Consider the following 19,720-nt stretch of genomic DNA (forward strand, 5'->3'; position numbering starts at 1 on the left):
CTGGACATTGTGTCTTGATACCCATTCTAATGTTTACACAGGTTACTTATCCCATGAGGGATATCCAAAAATTTAACAAGACCGAATAACAAGACCGATACCGACCATTCTTCTGGTGTTACAAAAATGTGCTGGGGGTTTTACATGCAAGAGATACATAGTTTGCAATCCTGAAACTGCCTAGGGTGACACTACCTACTACATATGCGTAGTGGTCACTATGTGTAGATGTGGCTGCGCCAAACTAGTAGGCCAAGTATGGCTGGATTTGGTGGACGTTCAGGTATGGGTGCGGGTTGTGTGCTGTGGAGGGGATGCTGGTTAGTCCATTATGCATCCAGGTGTGTTGCATTTGATATGGCCAGTTTCATCAGGATCAATCTGTGGGTATGTGCCGGTGACATTTCTGTACATTTGTATCGCACATTTTAATATTCATATGTTTGTGGGATTGTGTTCTACAGTATGGCCTGTCTGGCTGTATTGCAGATGTGTATAGATGTTATTTGTGTTTCTTTCTGCTTCACCCGCTTCTCCCTCATACACCTCCAGTTTGCCTATTCTGCATACGACACAGTCTTGCCTTTGAGGATTATACCATTACCCATCCCCCCACACACATATTCCTGACACTCCATCCATCACTGCTTTGGTTGATGGCCCATGACACAGTCAAGGTAACACATTGCATACCCTGCATATGTCAGGTACCTGTATGGTTGTGTGGACTACCCTGCCATGTTTGACCTTCCACATGCTATACCTCATGCACATAGGTACACGCCCATACTGAACTTTCATGACATGGTTGGTATACCCGGGTAATACCCGTTCAACTGTGACACATCCTGACAAGTACGGCTTGGACCGCAGATGTGTGGATTTTGGCCGACTGTTCTAATCATTGGTAGGATGCCACCTTTTCCTATATCCAGGATGGGATATATTCCGGACACATATCCGATTGTACTGGACAACATGTACCCACAGTCAACGCTATGGATAATACTGTTCCTTTCAGCCTACATGTTGCCTTATTGTTGTAGCAGTTTATATGCTTCTTCTGTTTTGTTTACATGCTTATTCTATTTCCTGTCACATATGGTATGTTAAATACGGACATACCTATTGTATGTGACTATTACATGTGTTGTGGGATATAATTCGGTCATACGGTCACTAGATATTTACATTGATCATGTTTTTTGTTATAGACACATCTGCACAGCTGTGTACTCTCTCTCACAATATGGGTCAGCTGGTGACCCTGACCATTGGGCTGGACGTACCTATTGGCGGCGCGCTAACATATGATGTGTTTCACTTCCACTTGGTATAACTATCTACACTGCGTTGGACTTCAGGCACACGGTTTTCAATGTCATTTGTTCAAGGGATAGGGACCCATTATTCCCTATCATGCATTTGTGTTTGCTTCTTCATTTTGTGTCCGCAGGAACTGTCTTGTATGCTTTGCATACATTTCAGTATCCACGGACACTGACAGATGTGATTACTATTGCTTGCAAATTGTTATATGCAAGCATTTTAGGTTGCACGTTGACAGCTGACATTTCCATGCCTCCTTGCGGCACTTCGACATGCCCTATGCACTCGCGCTCCTTTCCTATGCATGTGGCTGTGGCAGCAGTGCGCCTTCATTAATATGCATTTGGCGCTACTGCTCCATCTTCACGCCACATGGTTGGTGCAAGCCTAACGCCGGCCTTGCGCCGAGCTTCATGAATCCCGGGGTCTGTGTCTGCAAGGGGCTTTGATTGTATTTAAAAGCTGTGGAATGATGATTCATCAGTGGGACAGAGCAGAATTCTTTAAGATTCCAAGAGCAGAATATGTTATTTCTTATATTTATTTTATTGAATTACACTTCTTTAATCCTTATAATTGTGCTATACAGCTAATCCAGTATATAGTGCTCTGTTATAAAGCTTTTTGTAATGTTTTACTGCATATATGTACTGTTTTATACTGTTTTAATTGTATTTTTCATTGCTAAATACTGTTTTATTACTCTAATTGCATTTTTACTGAATTGCTTGACTGTAAACTGCTTTTTTATACTGAGAGATTAACTTTTTGTTTGTGAGTGCTCTATCTCTGTCTCTCTTTGCATTTCTCTGATATTTCTGTGTTCTAGTGAGGTATAACGGATTTGCTTGCAGTTAAAATAATTTTCTAGAGTCTCCTTGCTCCTTTATCTGTTTAAAACTTTCATTTAGTGGCTACAGCTTGTAGCTGTATTAGTGCGCATTGCAGTAATTGCATGTTTGCAGTATTACTAAACTGCAAACTGCTTTTCCATACTGAGATATGCATTTTCTGTTTGTGAGTGCTCTTTTTGTGCTTTTCTGTGCATTAATTCTGAGGTTTCTGCATTCTACTCAGGTAGCATAATCTTGATAGAGGCCTGCTGTTGTCAAGGCCTGGTAGTTTTGTTTGTTCAGGATCATGTGTTTCTGTCAGCCTTATTCTGCTGATATATTTTTATCTTCTTTGTTATTGAGAGTAACAGGCTTTCCTGACATTCTCTAACATGAGTGATTTGTGTAAGAATAGGGGCTAGTAGGACTAGGTAGTAATTTGAGATTCAATGTTCTTTCATCCTTTCTGGTATATAAACCCTTTGTCTGCAAGGGGATGTGCTTGTATTTACAGGACTGTGGAATGGTGATTCATCACTGGGACAAAGCAGAAATTCTTTAAGATTCCAAGAGCAGAATAAAATATTTCTTACCTTTATTTCATTGAATTGTACTTCTTTAACACTTATAATTGTGCTATACGCTCATCTACTACATTTTGCACTATTATAAAGCTTTATTTACTGTTTCACAGCATTTATGTACTGTTTTATACTGTTTTAACTGTATTTTTCATTGCTAGATACTGGTTCATTCTCTAATTGCATTTTTACTGAATTACTTAATTGTAAACTGTTTTTTCATACTGAGAATTGTATTTTCTTTTTATGAGTGCTCTATCTCTGCTTTTCTGTTCATTTATTGTGAGGCTTTGGTGTTCTACTCAGGTAGCATAATCTAGATAGAGACCTGCTGTTGTCCATGCCTGGTAGTTTTGTTTGTTGAGTTTCCTGTGTTTCTGCCAGCCATCTTCAGCTGATAATGTCTAGTCGTCTTTGTTATTGAGAGTAACAGAGTTTGCTGACCTTCTTTAGCACAAGTGAGTGGTGTAAGAACAGGGGCTAGTAGGACTAGGTCATAATTCGAGCTTCTAGATTTTTCCATCATTTCTGTTATATAAACCCTGTCTATGCAACTGGCTGTGTTTGTATTTACCAGGCTGTGGAATGATGATTCACCATTGGGACAAAGCAGAAATATCTTAAGATTCCAAGAGCAGAATAAATTATTTTTAACATTTATTTCACTGAATTGCACTTCTTTAACATCTATAATTGCATTTTACAGCTAATTTACTACATTTTGCACTGCTATAAAGATTTTTTACTGTTTTACTGCATGTTTGTACTGCTATACTCTTTTCACTGTATCTTTCATTGCTAGATACCGTTTCATTACTCTAGTTGCAGTTGTACTGAATTAGTTAATTGTAAACTTATTTTTCATACTGAAAGCTGTATTTTATGTTTGTGAATGCTCCTTCTGTTCTTTTCTGAGCATTTATTTTGAGGTTTCCGTATTCTACTCAGGTACCATAATCTTGACAGATGCCTGCTGTTGTCCAGGCCTGGCAGTTTTGTTTGTTGAGTTTCCTATGTTTCTTGTAGCCATCTTCTGCTGACAGTGTCTTGTCTTCTTTGTTATTGAGAGTATCAGGGATTCTTGACCTTCTCTAGCACTCATGATTGGTGTAAGAGCAGGGGCTAGTAGGACAAGGTAGTAATTTGAGCTCTTAAATTATTCCATCCTTTCTGGTACATAAACCCTGTTTCTGCAAGGGGCTGTGCTTGTATTTACCAGGCTGTTGAATGGTGATTCATTACTGGGGAAAAAGCAGAAATTCATTAAGATTCCAAGAGCAGAATAAGTTATTTCTTAGATTTATTTTATTCAATTGCAGTTCTTTAACACTTATAATTGTGCTATATAATCTACTGCATTTTGCACTGTTATAAACCATTTTTTATTGTTTCTCTGCATTTATGTACTATTTTATACTGTTTAAACTGTATTTTTCATTGCTAGATGCTATTTCATTACTCTAATTCCATTCTTATTGAATTGCTTAACTGTAAATTATTTCATACTGTGAGTTGAATTTTCTGTTTGTGAGTCCTCTATCTCTGCTTTTCTGTGCATTTTTTGTGAGGTTTCTGTGTTCTAATCAGGTATCATATAATTGATTTGCTTGCAGTTAAAAGCATTCTCTAGAGTCTCCTTGCTCCTTTATCTGATTGAAACTTTCAATTAGTGGCTACAGCTAGTAGCTGTATTACTGTGCATTGCTGTAATTGCATTTTTACTGTTCATAGGTTCATAGGTTCATAGGTTCATACTAGGCTATCTGCCCTAGGGCATTTATAAGCCTAGCCAGAGTGTGTTTGGCTTTTGCCACCCATTTTAAATTAATTTTGCTATGCCTTTTTTTGAGGTTAGTATACTGTGCCTCTGTCTAACAGTGACACAGAAGTGATAGCCGGGGTAAACCTATGATCTCCCATCCACTCATCAAGATTCCTCTTGAAGAGAGTCAATGTGGGACTCTGCCTAACCTGGACTGGGATTTTATTCCAGAGTGAAGGCAGCCTCTGGGTTATGAATCTGTCCCTCCAGCATGTCCTATTTATTTCAGTGCTGAGGTTCAAGTCTCTCGAGCACGTAGCTCGATGGGATTTGGATTTTCTGAGGTGCAGCATGTCCATTAATTCCGGGTTGGACATGGCTTTATACGTCAGGCACAGATCACCTCTGAGCAGGCGATATGCCACTGAGTAGAGCTGGAGTTTCTTTAACTGGGCAGCATATGGCATCTGTTTGAGCCCTTTGATCCTCTTGGTGAGGTACTTTTGGGGTCTTTCCAGTTGCTGCAGGTGTCTGGTAAGGTACATCCCAAAGGGGCATTGTACTCAATTATGGGCCTGATGAGGGATGAGTAAAGAGCGATGACCTCCCCTGATCTAGATGTGAATCCCTTCATGATTAGGTGGGCTATATAAAATGTTTTTCTAACCACTTTGGCCACGTGGTTGTCAAATGAGAGATTGCTATCAACTTGGGTCCCCAGGTCCCTAATGACTTCTTCTGTACTTAATGGATTACCTCCTATGTGGTTATTTGTGGGCACTTTGTTTTTGCCAAAGGGACGACTATACACTTTTGGTGTTTAGCTTGAGGCCATGGCTCTGGCACCAGTTGTCTGTTTCTATGAGGCCCTTTTGGAGGATGCTTGTGTCGGCTGGAGAGTCAATTATGGCGCCCAGTTTGCAGTCATCTGCGAACTTGGTCAGCCACAGTCCTTCCGTGTTGGCCTGTACTGCCGAGAAATATATACCAAACAAGAGGTCCCAGGACTGAGCCTTGTGGGACGCCACTTGTAACTGGTTTGGAGTCTGACATGGCTCCAGTAATTCTAACCATGTGGGTTCTGTCCTTGTGCCAGTTTGCAACCCATCTAGTGACATAGGGGTTTATATTTAAGCTGGTGAGCTTATCTATAATGCCCGAGTGGGTATTGTATCGAAGGCTTTTGCGAGGTCCAGGTAGGCTGTGTGGACCACCTTCCCTGTCAATGGCCTTGGTGACTGTTTCAAAGAAATCGACCAGGTTTAAGAGGCAGGATCTGCCCTTAACAAAGCCAAACTGGGTAGGATCCAGTGTCTGTAGGTCCCCAATATCTTTATTTATGAGGTCCATGATGATCATTTCCATAGCTTTGCAGACCAAACTAGTCAGGCTTATGGGGTGATAGTTTCCAGGATCCGTTGAGGCACCACCTTTGTGGAGAGGGACCACTGTTGCTGTACGCCACTCTTTGGGTACATATCCTGTAGTAAGGCTAAGATTGAACAGTAGTTTTATGTTTGGGTTTAGCTCTTCTTGGAGTTCATGTAGGGCGCAGCCGGGACACCATCTGGTCCCATTGATGGTGTGTTTTTGCTTTGGAGAGGGCTCTTACCTGAGCATCTGAGATGTCAGGGGCAGCACTCTGTTGGGGTAGATATTTACCCTTTTGGTGGGGAGTGGGGGGAGAAGTTTGCACTGAACCTGTCAGCTAGGATGTTGGCAATGTCTGTGGGCTCGGTGTAATTTTTGTCATTTTGGACTAATTCTGAGCATATCTGGGAAATCCCACCCAGGTTCCTAACATAACTAAAGAAAGCTTTGTGATTATCCTTAGTGTCCTGTGCAACTTTTCTCTCAAAGCTGGCCTTAGACGATTTTATGAGTGCCCGTAGTTTTTTGCTAATACTGATCAGAGATGTCTTCCTTTTGGGATTTTGCTCTATCATGTAGTAGCTTCCTCCTTCTATTGTATAGTTTGTTTATGGCTGGGGTCCACCAGACAGGACGTCTGCCTTTGGAGGATTGGGTCTTGGTTTTATTTGGGATTGCATGATCCATGCATTCCTGAAGGTGTTCATAGAATGCGTTTATAAAGGATTCTGTGGTCTGGGCGTATTTTCCACAGGCCGGGGCTTTGAAGGATTTTGCCTCAGTTTTGAGGTGTAAAATTTGCTTTAGAAGTTTTTCACTGTGGTTTTCTGGGCAGGTGGTGGGGTCTGGATGTGAATATCCAGTGAGATTAGTTTATGGTCTGATCTTACCAGTGAGGGATACACTTCTGGTCTGGGGCATAGTGTCCCCATGTTGGTGATGATCAGGTCCAGTATGTTTTCCCCTCTTGTGGGAGTGGTAACAAGTTGTTCCATAGCATTTGAGTTTACAAATTCTAGGAACCTTTGGGCTAGGTTGTTGGAGCTAGAGTAATGCTCCCAGTCTATGTTTGGGTAGTTGAAGTCTCCCAATATAATGGTGTTTGGAGAGACCTTCATATTTTCCAGTATTCTCAGGAAGGCCAAGTGGGGTTCCTGTGTTTGGGAGGGTGGTCTGTAGCAGGCTATAAATTGGAAGGCAGTTTTACCCACATTTAGTTGTACATGGATAGTCTCTGATGCTTCGTGCTGTGCCACCAACCTGGAGGTGTGGGTATCTTTGACGAATATTGATACTCTCCCTCATTTTGTGGTTCGGTCCAAGTTTTGGGGCCGAAAAGCATGGTATGAGGTATAACCTGGTAGTGCTGGGGTGCTCTTGGGAGCCTTGAACCAGGTTTCTGTTACTGCACAGATATCGATGTTCTCCATGCTAAGGAGAGTTTCGAGTGCGTGCATCTTGAGGTTTAGACTTCTGGCGTTGAGTAGCATTACTCTTAGTTTCTTATCCCTTGTGATACCTATGGAGGTGGGTTTGTCTTTTGAGCCTTGCCTAAAAAGGCACTATGGGGGTAGCAAGAGCCTTTGCCAATATCCGAAAGCCCAGGGGTGACAGGTGCAAACCATCCCTAGTGAAGCATCGTGGCTTGTCGAGCATGTCATCCCAGGCTGACAGGCATTGGATCCCCTTTGAATGACACCAACACTTAAGCCAATTGTTGAAATTGATCATCTTGTCTTCATATTGTGGCATCATTCTTGGTGAGGGTAAGATGCTACTCAAGGTCAGGGTCATACCGGCCTGGGCTACATGCTCAGAGAGCTCCTCTATGTCTCTTTTCATGTAGTCCAGGGAGGTACATCTCAGGTCATTCACACAAGCATGGACAATGACTTAATCATATTTGTACTTGCCTTGGAGTGACCTGAGTGCTTGTGTTATGTGGCGCATCCTAGCGCCCGACAGGCAGCTCACCGTGACCTTCTCCTTGTTAATCCTGGTGAGCAGGACGTCAGTGTGCCTGACGATAGAGTCACCTATTACAAGTGTATCAGGTGTGTTGTTTAGCCTTAAGGGCTGTCACTGTTTGGCACACTGGCTTTGTGAGCTATGTGTTGCACGTGTTTTGTTTTGGGGTAGCGGTTGCTTGGGTGTCTGCTTTGGAGGTCTCTGCTGCTTAGGCAGATTTTTATTTAGAGCCTCCGAGTATGTTTTTGTGTGTTTATGTGTTTGGTTTGTTATCGTGGTAGGTCTATGTGAGACTGGAATTGTAGTGAGTGTGGTTTCCTTCTCCTCCTGACTGGTTACGCCAGTACTGAGTTGAGAGAGCTTAGCCTCCAGTTTGGCTATATGGTTGCATCTCTCACATGTGTTGGAATTTGTTGGGAGGAGGAGAGGGTTGTCTGTGTACATGAGGCAGTTGTAACATTGCCTCAAGATTCCAGATTCACCAGCTGGACCGGAGAGGAGATTGACAACTGACCTTTGGACATGCTAGAATAGTATTGGGAATTCCTTTATAATTGAAAAAAGGGCCAATGGGGAACAAGGTACTCAAGGGGAGTTTGTGAGGGTGTAGTGCTTTTAATTTTTAGAGCTGACTTATATAATTGCTTTAGTGAGCAAGTGCAGGTAACTGAAAATGCAATGTGTTAGGTAACTTAAAAAATGCAAAAAAACAGTAACTTTCTTTCTCTTGAAAAAAAGAAAAAGAATTAGACAACCAAAAACAAAAAAAAAACTTGGACCCGTTCAACAAGTTTTATTATTATATTACACTGACCTTTGGATGGCTTTAGTGAGCAAGTGCCAGGTAACTGAAATGCAATGTGTTACAGGTAACCAAATGCAAAAAAGACAAACAGTAACTTTTTCTTCTTTCTTTAAAAAAAAACGAGAAGTCGAAAAGTAACCAAAACGCGACCTCAACAAGTTTTTTTTTAAGACTTTATTACACTGACCTTTGGATATGCTAGAAGAATTCCTTTATAATTGAAAAAAAGGGCCAGTGGGGAACAAGGTACTCAAGGGGAGTTTGTGAGGGTGTAGTGCTTTTAATTTTTTAGTGCTGACTTAGTGAGCAAGTGCCAGGTAACTGAAATGCAATGTGTTACAGGTAACTTAAATGCAAAAATGACAAACAGTAACTTTCTTTCAAGTGAAACAAGGAAATAAGTACAGTAAGCAATGCAGATATCACTAGGGATCCACAGAAGTGCTAAAAGGCCGCATTTTAGGTGGAATTAGCGTTTCAGGGAAATAAACAAACAACAAGCATACAAATAAAGCTAGATTCAGCAGGCCTGGATCTAGTGTACGCTACACTGTATTACTAAACTATAAACTGCTTTTTCATACTGAGACTTGTATTTTCTGTTTGTGAGTGCTCTTTCTGTGCTTTTCTGTACCTTTATTGTGAGATTTATGCATTCTACTCAGGTAGCATAATCTAGATAAAGGCCTGCTGTTGTCCAGGCCTGGTAGTTTTGTTTGTTGAGGATCCTGTGTTTCTGGCAACCTTCTTCTGCTGATACTGTCTTGTCTTCTTTGTTATTGAGAGTAACAGGATTTCCTGGCCTTCTTTTGCATGAGCGATTAGTGTAAGAGCAGTGGCTAGTAGTACTAGGTAGTAAGTCGACCTTCTAGATTCTTTCATCCTTTGTGGCATATATCCTGGTGTCTGCAAGGGGCTGCACTTGTAGTTACCAGGCTGTGGAATGGTAATTTATCACTGTGACAAAGCAAAAATTCTTTAAGATTCCAAGAGCAGAATAAGATATTTCTTATATTCATTTTATTGAATTGCACTCCTTTAACACTTATAATTGTGCTATACAGCTTATCTACTACATTTTGCACTGTTATAAAGCTTTTTTCCTTAGTTCACTGCATTTATGTACTGTACCATACTGTTTTAGCTGTATTTTCCAATGCTAGATACTGTTTCATTACTCATGCATTTCTGCTGAATTACTTAAGTGTAAACTGCTTTTTCATACTGACTGTTGTATTTTCTGAATGCTCTATCACTACTTTTCTGTGGGTTTCTGTTTTCTAGTCAGGTATAACTGATTTGTGTTCAGTTAAAAGCATTCTCTAGAGTTTCTTTGCTCTTTTATCTGTTTAATACTTGTATTTATTGGCTACAGATAGTAGCTGTAATAATGTGCATTGCTTTAATTGCATTTTTTTACTGAATTACTAATGTGTAAACTGCTTTTTCATACTGAGACTTGTATTTTCTGTTTGTGAGTGCTCTTTCTGTGCTTTTCTGTGCATTTATTGTGATATTTCTATGTTCTACTTCAGTAGCATAATCTAGCTATAGGCCTGCTGTTGTCCATGCTTGGAAGTTTTGTTTGTTGAGTTTCCTGTGTTTCTGGCAGACATCTTCTGATAGTGTCTTGTCTTCTTTGTTTTTGAGAGTAACAGGGTCTCCTGACCTTCTGAAGCACAAGTGATTGGTGTAAGAAAGGGGATAGTAGAAGTAGGTAGTAATTCAAGCTTCTAGATTCTTCCATCCTTTCTGGAATATAAACCCTGTGTCTGCAGGTGGCTTTGCTTGTATTTAAAAGGCTGTGGAATGATGATTCATCAGTGGGACAAAGCAGAAATTCTTTATAGGTTCATACTAGGCTATCTGCCCTGGGGCAATTATAAGCCTAGCCCGATTTTGTTTGGCTTATGCCACCCCTTGATTTGAGTATACTGTGCCCTTTTTAAGGTTTAGTTTGCTGTGCCTCTGTCTAATAGTGACACGGAAGTAATCCCCGGGACAAACCTACGATCCCCCATCCACTCATCAAGATTCTTCTTGAAGAGATTCAGTGAGGTGCTCTGCCTAACATGAATTGGAATTCTGTTCCAGAGCGAAGGGAGCCTCTGGGTTATGAATCTGTCCCTCCAGCAAGTTCTATTTATTTCAGTGCTGAGGTTCAAGTCCCTCGAGCGTGTGACTCTAAGGGATTTAGATTTACTAAGGTGGAGCATGATCGCCTCGAAGTAGGTGGTATGCAACTGAGTAGAGCTGGAGTTTTTTTAACCGAGCAGCATATGGCATCTGTTTGAGTCCCTTGATCCTCTTGGTGAAGTACATTTGGGTCTTTCTAATTGCTGCAGGTGTCGGGTAAGGTACATCCCAAAAGGGGCATTGTATTCTATGATGGGCCTGATGAGGGATGAATAAAGGGGCACGATTACCTCTCTTGATCTAGATGTGAATCCTTTCATGATGAGGTGGGCTATGTAAAAGGTCTTTCTAACCACTTTGGCAATGTGGTTGTCAAAGGAGAGATTGCTATCAACTTGGGTCCCCATGTCCCTAATAACTTTCTCTGTACTTAATGGGTTTCTGCCTATGTGGTAATTTGTGGGCACATTGTTTTTGCCAAAGGGTATGACTATACACTTTTTGGCATTTAGCTTTACACCATGGCTCTGGCACCAGTTATCCGTCTCTGTGAGACCTTTTTGAAGGATGTTTGTGTCAGCTGGAGAGTTGATTATGGCACCTAGTTTGCAGTCGTCTGCGAACTTGGTGAGCCATAGTCCTCCCACGTTGGCCTGTACCTCGGAAAAGTATATACCGAACAAGAGCGGTCCCAGGACAGAACCTTGTGGGACGCCACTTGTGACCGGTTTCGAGTCTGACATGGCTCCAGCAACTCTCACTCTGTGGGTTCTGTCTTTGAGCCAGTTTGCGACCCATCTTGTGACATAGGGGTTTATATTTAAGCTGGATAGCTTATCTATGATGCCCAAGTGGGGTATTGTGTCAAATGCCTTTGCTAGGTCCAGATAGGCTGTGTGGACTACCTTCCCTTCATCTATGGCTTTGGTGACTGTTTCAAAGACGTCAACCAGGTTCAAAAGGCAGGATCTGCCCTTGACAAAGCCGAACTGGGTAGGATCTAGTGTCTGTAGGTCCCCAATGTCTTTGTTTATGAGCTCCATGATGATCCTTTCCATAGCCTTGCAGACTAAGCTAGTCAGGCTTATGGGGCGATAGTTTCCAGGGTCCGTGGAGGCTCCACCTTTGTGGAGTGAGACCACTGTTGCTGTACCCCATTCTGTGGGCACATATCCTGTAGTGAGGCTGAGATTGTACAGCTGTTTTATTTGAGGAATTAGTTCTTCTTGGAGTTCATGTAGGACGCAACCCGGGACGCCATCTGGTCCCATGGAAGCAGTGTTTTTTGCTTTGGAGAGGGAAGCCTTCACCTGAGCATCAGAGATGTTTGGGAGGCAGCCTTCTGCTGGGATAGATACTTGATCTTTTTTTGGAGGGGGAGGGGGTGGAGAAGTTTGCACTGAACCTGTCTGCCAGGATATTGGCGATGTCTGTGGGTTCAGACATAACTGAAAAAAGCCTTATGAGTGAGTTTAGTGTCCTGAGCAATTTTTCTCTCGAAGCTGGCCCTGGAGGATTTTATGAGGGATCGTAATTTTTTGCTAGTACTGATCAGGGATGCCTTCCCTATTAGGGATTTTGCTCTATCATGTAGTATCTTCCTCCTTCTGTTGTACAGTTTATTTATGGCTGGGGTCCACCAGACTGGACGCTTGCCTTTGGATGTTTGGGTTTTGGTTTTGTTTCGGATAGCATGATCCATGCATTCCTGGAGATGTCCATAGAATGCGTTTATATAGGATTATGCAGTTTGGGCCGTAGTTTCCATTGGCCCTGGGGCCTTGAAGGATTCCACTTTGGTTTTGAGAAGTGAGAAGTTCGCTTTTGAGAAGTTTTTCACTGTGGTTTTCTGGGCTGGGGGTGGGGTCGGGATGTGGACATCCAGTGAAATTAATTTATGGTCTGATCTTACCAATGAGGGATATACTTCAGGTGTGGAGCATAGAGTCCCCATGTTGGTAATGATCAGGTCTAGTCTGTTATCCCCTCTTGTGGGAGTGGTGACTAGTTGTTCCATAGCATTTGAGTTTATAATTTCCAGGAACCTTTGGGCTAAGGTGCTGGGGCTTGAGTAGTGCTCCCAGTCTATGTTTGGGTAGTTGAAGTCACCCAATATAATGGTGTTCGGAGAGATCTTAGTGTTCTCCAATGTTTTCAGGAAAGCCGAGTGGGATTCCTGACTTTGAGAGGGTGGTCTGTAGGATGCCATAAACTGAAAAGCAGTCTTGCCCACTGTTAGTTGCACATGGATGGTCTCCGATACTTCGTGCAATGCCACTAACCTGGAGGTGTGGATATCCTTGATAAATATGGACACTCCCCCTCCTTTTGTGGTTCGGTCCAGGTTTTGGGGCCGAAAAGCATGATATGAGGTATAATCTGGTAGTGCTGGGGTGATCTCTGGAGCCTTGAACCAGGTTTCTGTCACTGCACAGATATCGATGTTCTCCATACTGAGGAGAGCTTCTAGTGCGTGCATCTTGAGGTTAAGACTTCTGCTGTTTAGCAGCATTACCCTTAGTTTCTTGTTTCTTGTGCTGTCTGTGGAGGTGGGTTTGACTTTTGAGCCTTGCCTAAAAAAGGCACTATGGGTTGGCAAGAGCCTTTGCCAATATCCGAAGGCCCAGTGGTGACAGGTGCAAGCCGTCCCTAGCGAAGCAACGTGGCTTATCGAGCATGTCATCCCAGGCTGACAGACACTGGATCCCCTTAGAATGACACCAACATTTTAGCCAATTGTTAAAATTGATCATTTTGTCTTTGTACTGTGGCATCATTCTAGGTGAGGGTAAGATGCTGCTCAAGGTCAGGGTCATACCGGCCTGGGTTACATGATCAGAGAGCTCCTCTATGTCTCTTTTCATGTAGTCCAGGGAGGTACGTCTCAGGTCATTCACACCAGCATGTACAATGACTGAGTCATATTTGTATTTGCTTTGGAGTGACCTGAGTGCTTGCGTTATGTGGCGGATCCTAGCGCCCAACAGGCAGCTCACTGTGACCTTCTCTTTATTCAGCCTGGTGAGCAGGACGTCAGTGTGTCTGACAACAGAGTGACCTATTACAAGAGTATCAGGTGTGTTATTCAGCCTTAAGGGCTGTGGCTGCTTGGCACACTGACTTTGTGGGCTATGTGTTGTGCGTGTTTTATTTTGGGGTAGCATTTGCTTGGATGTCTGCTCTGGAGGTCTCTGTTGCTTAGGTAGATTTTTATTTAGAGCCTCAGAGTATGTTTTTGTGTATTTATGTGTTTGGTTCGCTGATGTGGTGGGACTATGTGATACTGGAATTGTGTTGTGTGAGGTTACCTTCTCCTCCTGACTGGTTTCACCAGTTTTGAGATGAGAGAGCTCAGCCTCCAGTTTGGCTATATGGTTGCATCTCTCACATATATTTGAACCTGTTTGGAGGAGGAGAGGGTTGTCCGTGTACATGAGACAGGTTTAACTTTGCCTCAAAATTCCCAGATTCACCAGCTGGACTGGAGAGGAAACCATTGACTGACCTTTGGACATGCTAGAGTAATATAGGGAAACTGAATTAAGATGGACCAATAGGGGACAAGGTAATCGTAGAGAGTATAAGAGTAAGTAGTGCTTATGGTTTAATAGTGCTAACTTATAAGATTATTTATTTGGACCAGTGAAGGGCCTTAGAATGAGAATATGGTGTTTCAATTGAGAGAGCAGTTCTAAGGGAAAAAGTGAAGAGCAGACTTTGTGGAGCCAGGAATAGTTTAAACCCAATTAGGTGGCACTGCCCTTTGTTGCGCTATGCACAAAAACGCGCAAAACTGTGCAAAAGAGGGATTTAAGAGAGGAAGATCAAGGAGTTAGGAATTGACCCAAAATGGCCAATAAAACTACAGTTTCAAGTCAGTAACCACTCCCACAGGGGCAGGCAGGCTGCTCAATGTTTATCACTGCCACTGATGAACAAAGAGACTTCCCTTTAGCCCAAGCAAAAAATGGCCTCCAAGAAACTTACAAACATTTCAGAACAACAAGCCTGTAACTGAACTTTTTTAAATCTCAGAAAAGTGGGAAAAAAGCAAGATTTTTTTGTTTTTTTGTTTTTTCAGAGATAGCAGAGGTTCACAAGTATCAACAAGTTATAACAGTGCAGTAAATGGCCCCACACAAGGCCAGAGACAGATAAAATGCAAGATTAAGATTCCAAGAGCAGAATAATTTATTTCTTATATTTATTTCATCAAAATGGACTTCTTTAACACTTATAACTGTGCTATACAGCTAATCTACTACATTTAGCTTTGTTATAAAGCATTTCTTACTGTTTCACTGCATTTATGTACTGTTTTATACTGCTTTAGCTGTATTTTACATTGCTAGATACTGTTTCATTACTCGGCATTGTTACTGAATTGCTTGACTGTAAACTGCTTTTTCATACTGAGAGTTGAAGTTTCAGTTTGTGAGTGCTCTATCTCTACTTTTCTGTGCATTTTTGTGAGGTTTCTATTTTCTAGTCAAGTATCATATAACTGATTTGTTTGCAGTTAAAATCATTCTCTAGAGTCTCCTTGCTCCTTTATCTGTTTGACACTTTCATTTAGTGGCTACAGCTAGTAGCTGTAATAGTGTGCATTGCTGTAACTGCATTTTTACTGTATTACTAAAATGTAAACTGCTTTTTCATACTGAGAATTGTATCTGTTTGTGAGTGCACTTTTTGTCCTTTTCTGTGCATTTATTGTGAGGTTTCTGTGTTCTACTCAGGTAGCATAATCTAGATAAAGGCCTGATGTTGTCCAGGCCTGGTAGTTTTGTTTGTTGAGCTGCCTGTGTTTCTGGTAGTCATCTTCTGCTGATAGTGTCTTGTCTTCTTTGTTATTGAGAATATCAGGATTTCCTGCCCTTCTCTAGCATGAATGATCAGGGTAAGAGCATGGGCTAGTAGGACTAGGTAGTAATTTGAGTTTCTAGATTCCTCTATCTTTTCCTGAATATAAACCCTGTGTCTCCATTGCATAACAAGTTATTTCTTATATTTATTTTATTGAAATGCACTTCTTTAAGGCCTATGATTGTGCTATACAGCTAATCCACTAAATTATGCACTGTTATAAAGCTTTTTTTTACTGTTTCACTGGATTTATGTATTGTTTTATCCTGTTTTAACTGTATTTTTCATTGCTAGATACTGTTTCATTACACTAACTGTTTTTTTTACTGAATTACTAAACTCCAATTTGGTCCTACTCCATTGGGAAGATGAATCTGTATTTCATTCACCATACAGAGATAAGATTGTTCTTTACAATCATTTTCTGGATGATGTTCTTGTACTTTGGAGAGGCAACAGTGTTGAAGCGGCAAATTTTGTGGAATATCTTAATAGTACCACCCCTTTTTTAAATTCACAAGTAAAGGGGATAGCCAAATGATAGAATGTCTTGATATCAAGTTAATTAAAACTGCACAAGGGTTACAGAGCAATATTTATAGAAAAGAGACCTATAGTAACTCATTGCTCCATTTCAATAGTTGCCATCCCCCACATCAACATAGGGGTATTGTAAACGGGAAAATGGTAAGGTTGTCACGTCTTATCAGTGACAATGAAGTTTGTAATCAAGAGTTACATACATTGATAGGGACATTCCTAGATAAGGGATTACCCCTTAAAATGTTGATAAAAATCTGCAATGAAGTAATTGGTAAAAGGGAGACTAATTTTCCACCCATATTAAAAGGGAGAAGTATAGAAGTAGGAAACAGAAGTCATATGAACAACTTTGATTCCAGGGTTTTGATTTTGAAATATAATAGTCAAGCAAATGATATAGTGGACACTATTAGGACTTTACAGGATACAAGTTTTGATAGTGAACTTAAAAGCTATCTGGGTGTGTATCCCAGGATTGTATTTTCAAGGGGAAGAAATATAAATGAATATTTGGAGGGGCTGAGGCCTCAAAACAACACCTCTTCTAGGATGAATAAATGTGGGACTTGTAAGCCCTGCAGATTCATCAATGATGGACCCTATGTTAGTGTCCCGAGTTATAACAGGAGCATTAAATGTCCAGGTATGTGCAATTGTAACACCTCCAAAGTGGTTTACCTAGCTATGTGTACTTCCTGCACTAGGTTGAGGGAATGGATAGTTGAGCACCTAAGAGCAATAAGGATTAAAGACTCCGACAATGCCTTATATATGCACAGTATAAGTGCATACATTTCAAGAATTTTTTATTTTTTGTGATTGATAGGGTTTTTCAAAATGACAGAGGTGGTGATGACAAATTGGAAGTTGAATTCTTAGAGTATAAGAGGTAAGTGATTTTAGATGCAACAACATCATCTGGTTTAAATGAACATATATCTTTAGGACCAGTATTGAGATTAAAAGCTGCTAAAATTTAAATATGTAATCTATGTTCATTTTTCATATAAACATTTTACAACAAACAATTAATTTTAATTTTTAGTAAAAGTTTTTATATTATAGACATCAGGTTTATTTGTTTATGGAATAGGGCCATATTCAGGTTGAATATGATGTATGAAGTGTGTTTTGCTTTAAGAAAAGTGTGATTTATTAATTTATGCTTGATTGATTAATTGACATGTGTATTTAATGAGTTGTTTTGTAGTTACTACTCACTCTGAAGATGCCACATGTATGGTGAAAGCGCTTAGTGTGTTTAGTTGGATTAAAGAAACTGTTGGATTTGTACTCTGTTTCGTGTTTCCTTCCACATTTTACACATAACTGATTTGTTACTAGTTAAAAGCATTCTCTAGAGACTCCGTGCTCCTTTATCTGTTTAAAACATTCATTCAGTGGATACAGCTAGTAACTGTAATAGTGTGCATTGCTGAAATTACATTTTTACTGAATTACAAACTGTAAACCGCTTTTTCATACGGAGACTTGCATTTTCTGCTTGTGAGTGCACTTTCTATGCTTTTCTGTGCATTTATTGTGAGGTTTCTATGTTCTACTCAGGCAGAATAATTTAGCTACAGGCCTGCTGTTGTCCAAGCCTGTTAGTTTTTTTTTTGTTGAATTTCTTGTATTTCTGGCAGCCACCTTCTCCTGATAGTGTCTTGTCTTCCTTGTTATTCAGAGTATCAGGGTTTCTTGACCCTCTCTAGCATGAGTGATTGGTGTAAGAGCAGGGGCTAGAAGGACTAGGTAGTAATTCGAGATTCTATGTTCTTATATCCTTTCTGGTATATAAACCCTTTGTTTGCAAGGGGTCTGTGTTTGTATTTACCAGGTTGTGGAATGGTGATTCATCAGTGGGACAAGGCAGAAATTCTTTAAGATTACAAGAACAGAATAAGATATTTCTTACATTTATTTAATTGAATTGCACTTCTTTAACACTTATAATTGTGCTATACAGCTTATATACTACATTTTGCACTGTTATAAAGCTTTTACTACTGTTTCACTGCATTTATGTACTATTTTATACTGTTTTAACTATATTTTTCATTGTTAGGTACTGTTTCATTACTCTAATTGCATTTTTACTGCATTACTTAACTGTAAACTGCTTTTTCCTACTGAGAGTTGTATTTTCTGTTTGTGAGTGCTCTATCTCTGCTTTTCAATGTATTTTTGTGAGGTTTCTGTGCTCTAGTCAGGTATCATGTAACTGAGTTGTTTGCAGTTAAAAACATTCTCTAGAGTCTCCTTCCTCCTTTATCTGTTTAAAACATTAATTTAGTGGCTACAGCTACTAACTGTAGTAGTGTTCATCGCTGCACTTGCATTTTTACTGAATTACTAAATTGTAAACTACTTTTTCATGCTGAGACTTGTATTTTCTGTTTGTGAGTGCTCTTTCTGTGCTTTTCTATGCATTTTTGTGAGGTTTCGGTGTTCTACTTAAGTAGCAAAATCTAGATATAGGCCTGCTGTTGGCCAGGCTTGGTAGTTTTGTTTCTTGAGTTTCCTGTGTTTCTGGCAGCCTTCTTCTGCTGATATTGTCTTGTCTTCTTTGTTAGTGAGAGTAACAGGGTTTGATGACCTTCTCTAGCACAAGTGAGTGGTATAAGAGCAGGAGCTAGTAGGACTAAGTCATAATTCAAGCTTCTGGATTCTTCCATCCATTCTGGTATATAAACCCTGTGACTGCATGGGGCTGTTCTTGTATTTACCAGGCTGTGGAATTGGAATTCCTCACTGGTACAAAGCAGAAATCCCTTAAGATTCCAAGAGCAGAAAAAGTTATTTGTTTACATTTGTTTCATTGAATTGCACTTCTTTAATGCTTATAATTGCATTATTGAGCTAATCACTACATTATGTACTGTTATAAAGCTTTTTCTTACTGTTTCACTGCATTTATGAACTGTGTTATACTGTTTTAACTGTATTTTTCATTGCTAGATACAGTTTCATTACTCTAATTGCCTTTCTACTCAATTAGTTAAGTGTAAACTGCTTTTTTATACTGAGAGTTGTATTGTCTGTTTGTGAGTGCTCTATCTCTGCTTTTCTGTGCATTTTGTGAGGTTTCTAAGTTCTACTCAGGTATCATATAACTGATTTGTTTTCGTTGAAAAGCATTCTCGAGAGTCTCCTTGCTCAATTATCTGTTTAAAACTTTCATTTAGTGGCTACAGCTAGTAGCTGTAATAGTGTGCATTGCTTTAATTGGATTTCTACTGAATTATTAAACTGAAAACTTCTTTTTCATACTGCAGCTTGTATTTTCTGTTTGTGAGTGCTCTTTCTGTGCATTTATTGTGAGGTTTCTATGTTCTACTTAAGTAGCATAATCTAGATATAGGTCTGCTGTTGGCCAGGCCTGGTAGTTTTGTTTGCTGAGTTTCCTGCATTTCTGGCAGCCATCTTCTGCTGATAGTGTCTTGTCTTCTTTGTTATTGAGAGCATCAGGGTTTCCTGACCTTCTCTAACACAAGTTATTGGTGTAAGAGCAGGGGCTAGTAGG

The sequence above is a fragment of the Protopterus annectens genome, chromosome 1.part2 (assembly GCF_019279795.1).
Source record: "Protopterus annectens isolate FY-2018-M chromosome 1.part2, PAN1.0, whole genome shotgun sequence".
NCBI lineage: Eukaryota > Metazoa > Chordata > Ceratodontiformes > Protopteridae > Protopterus > Protopterus annectens.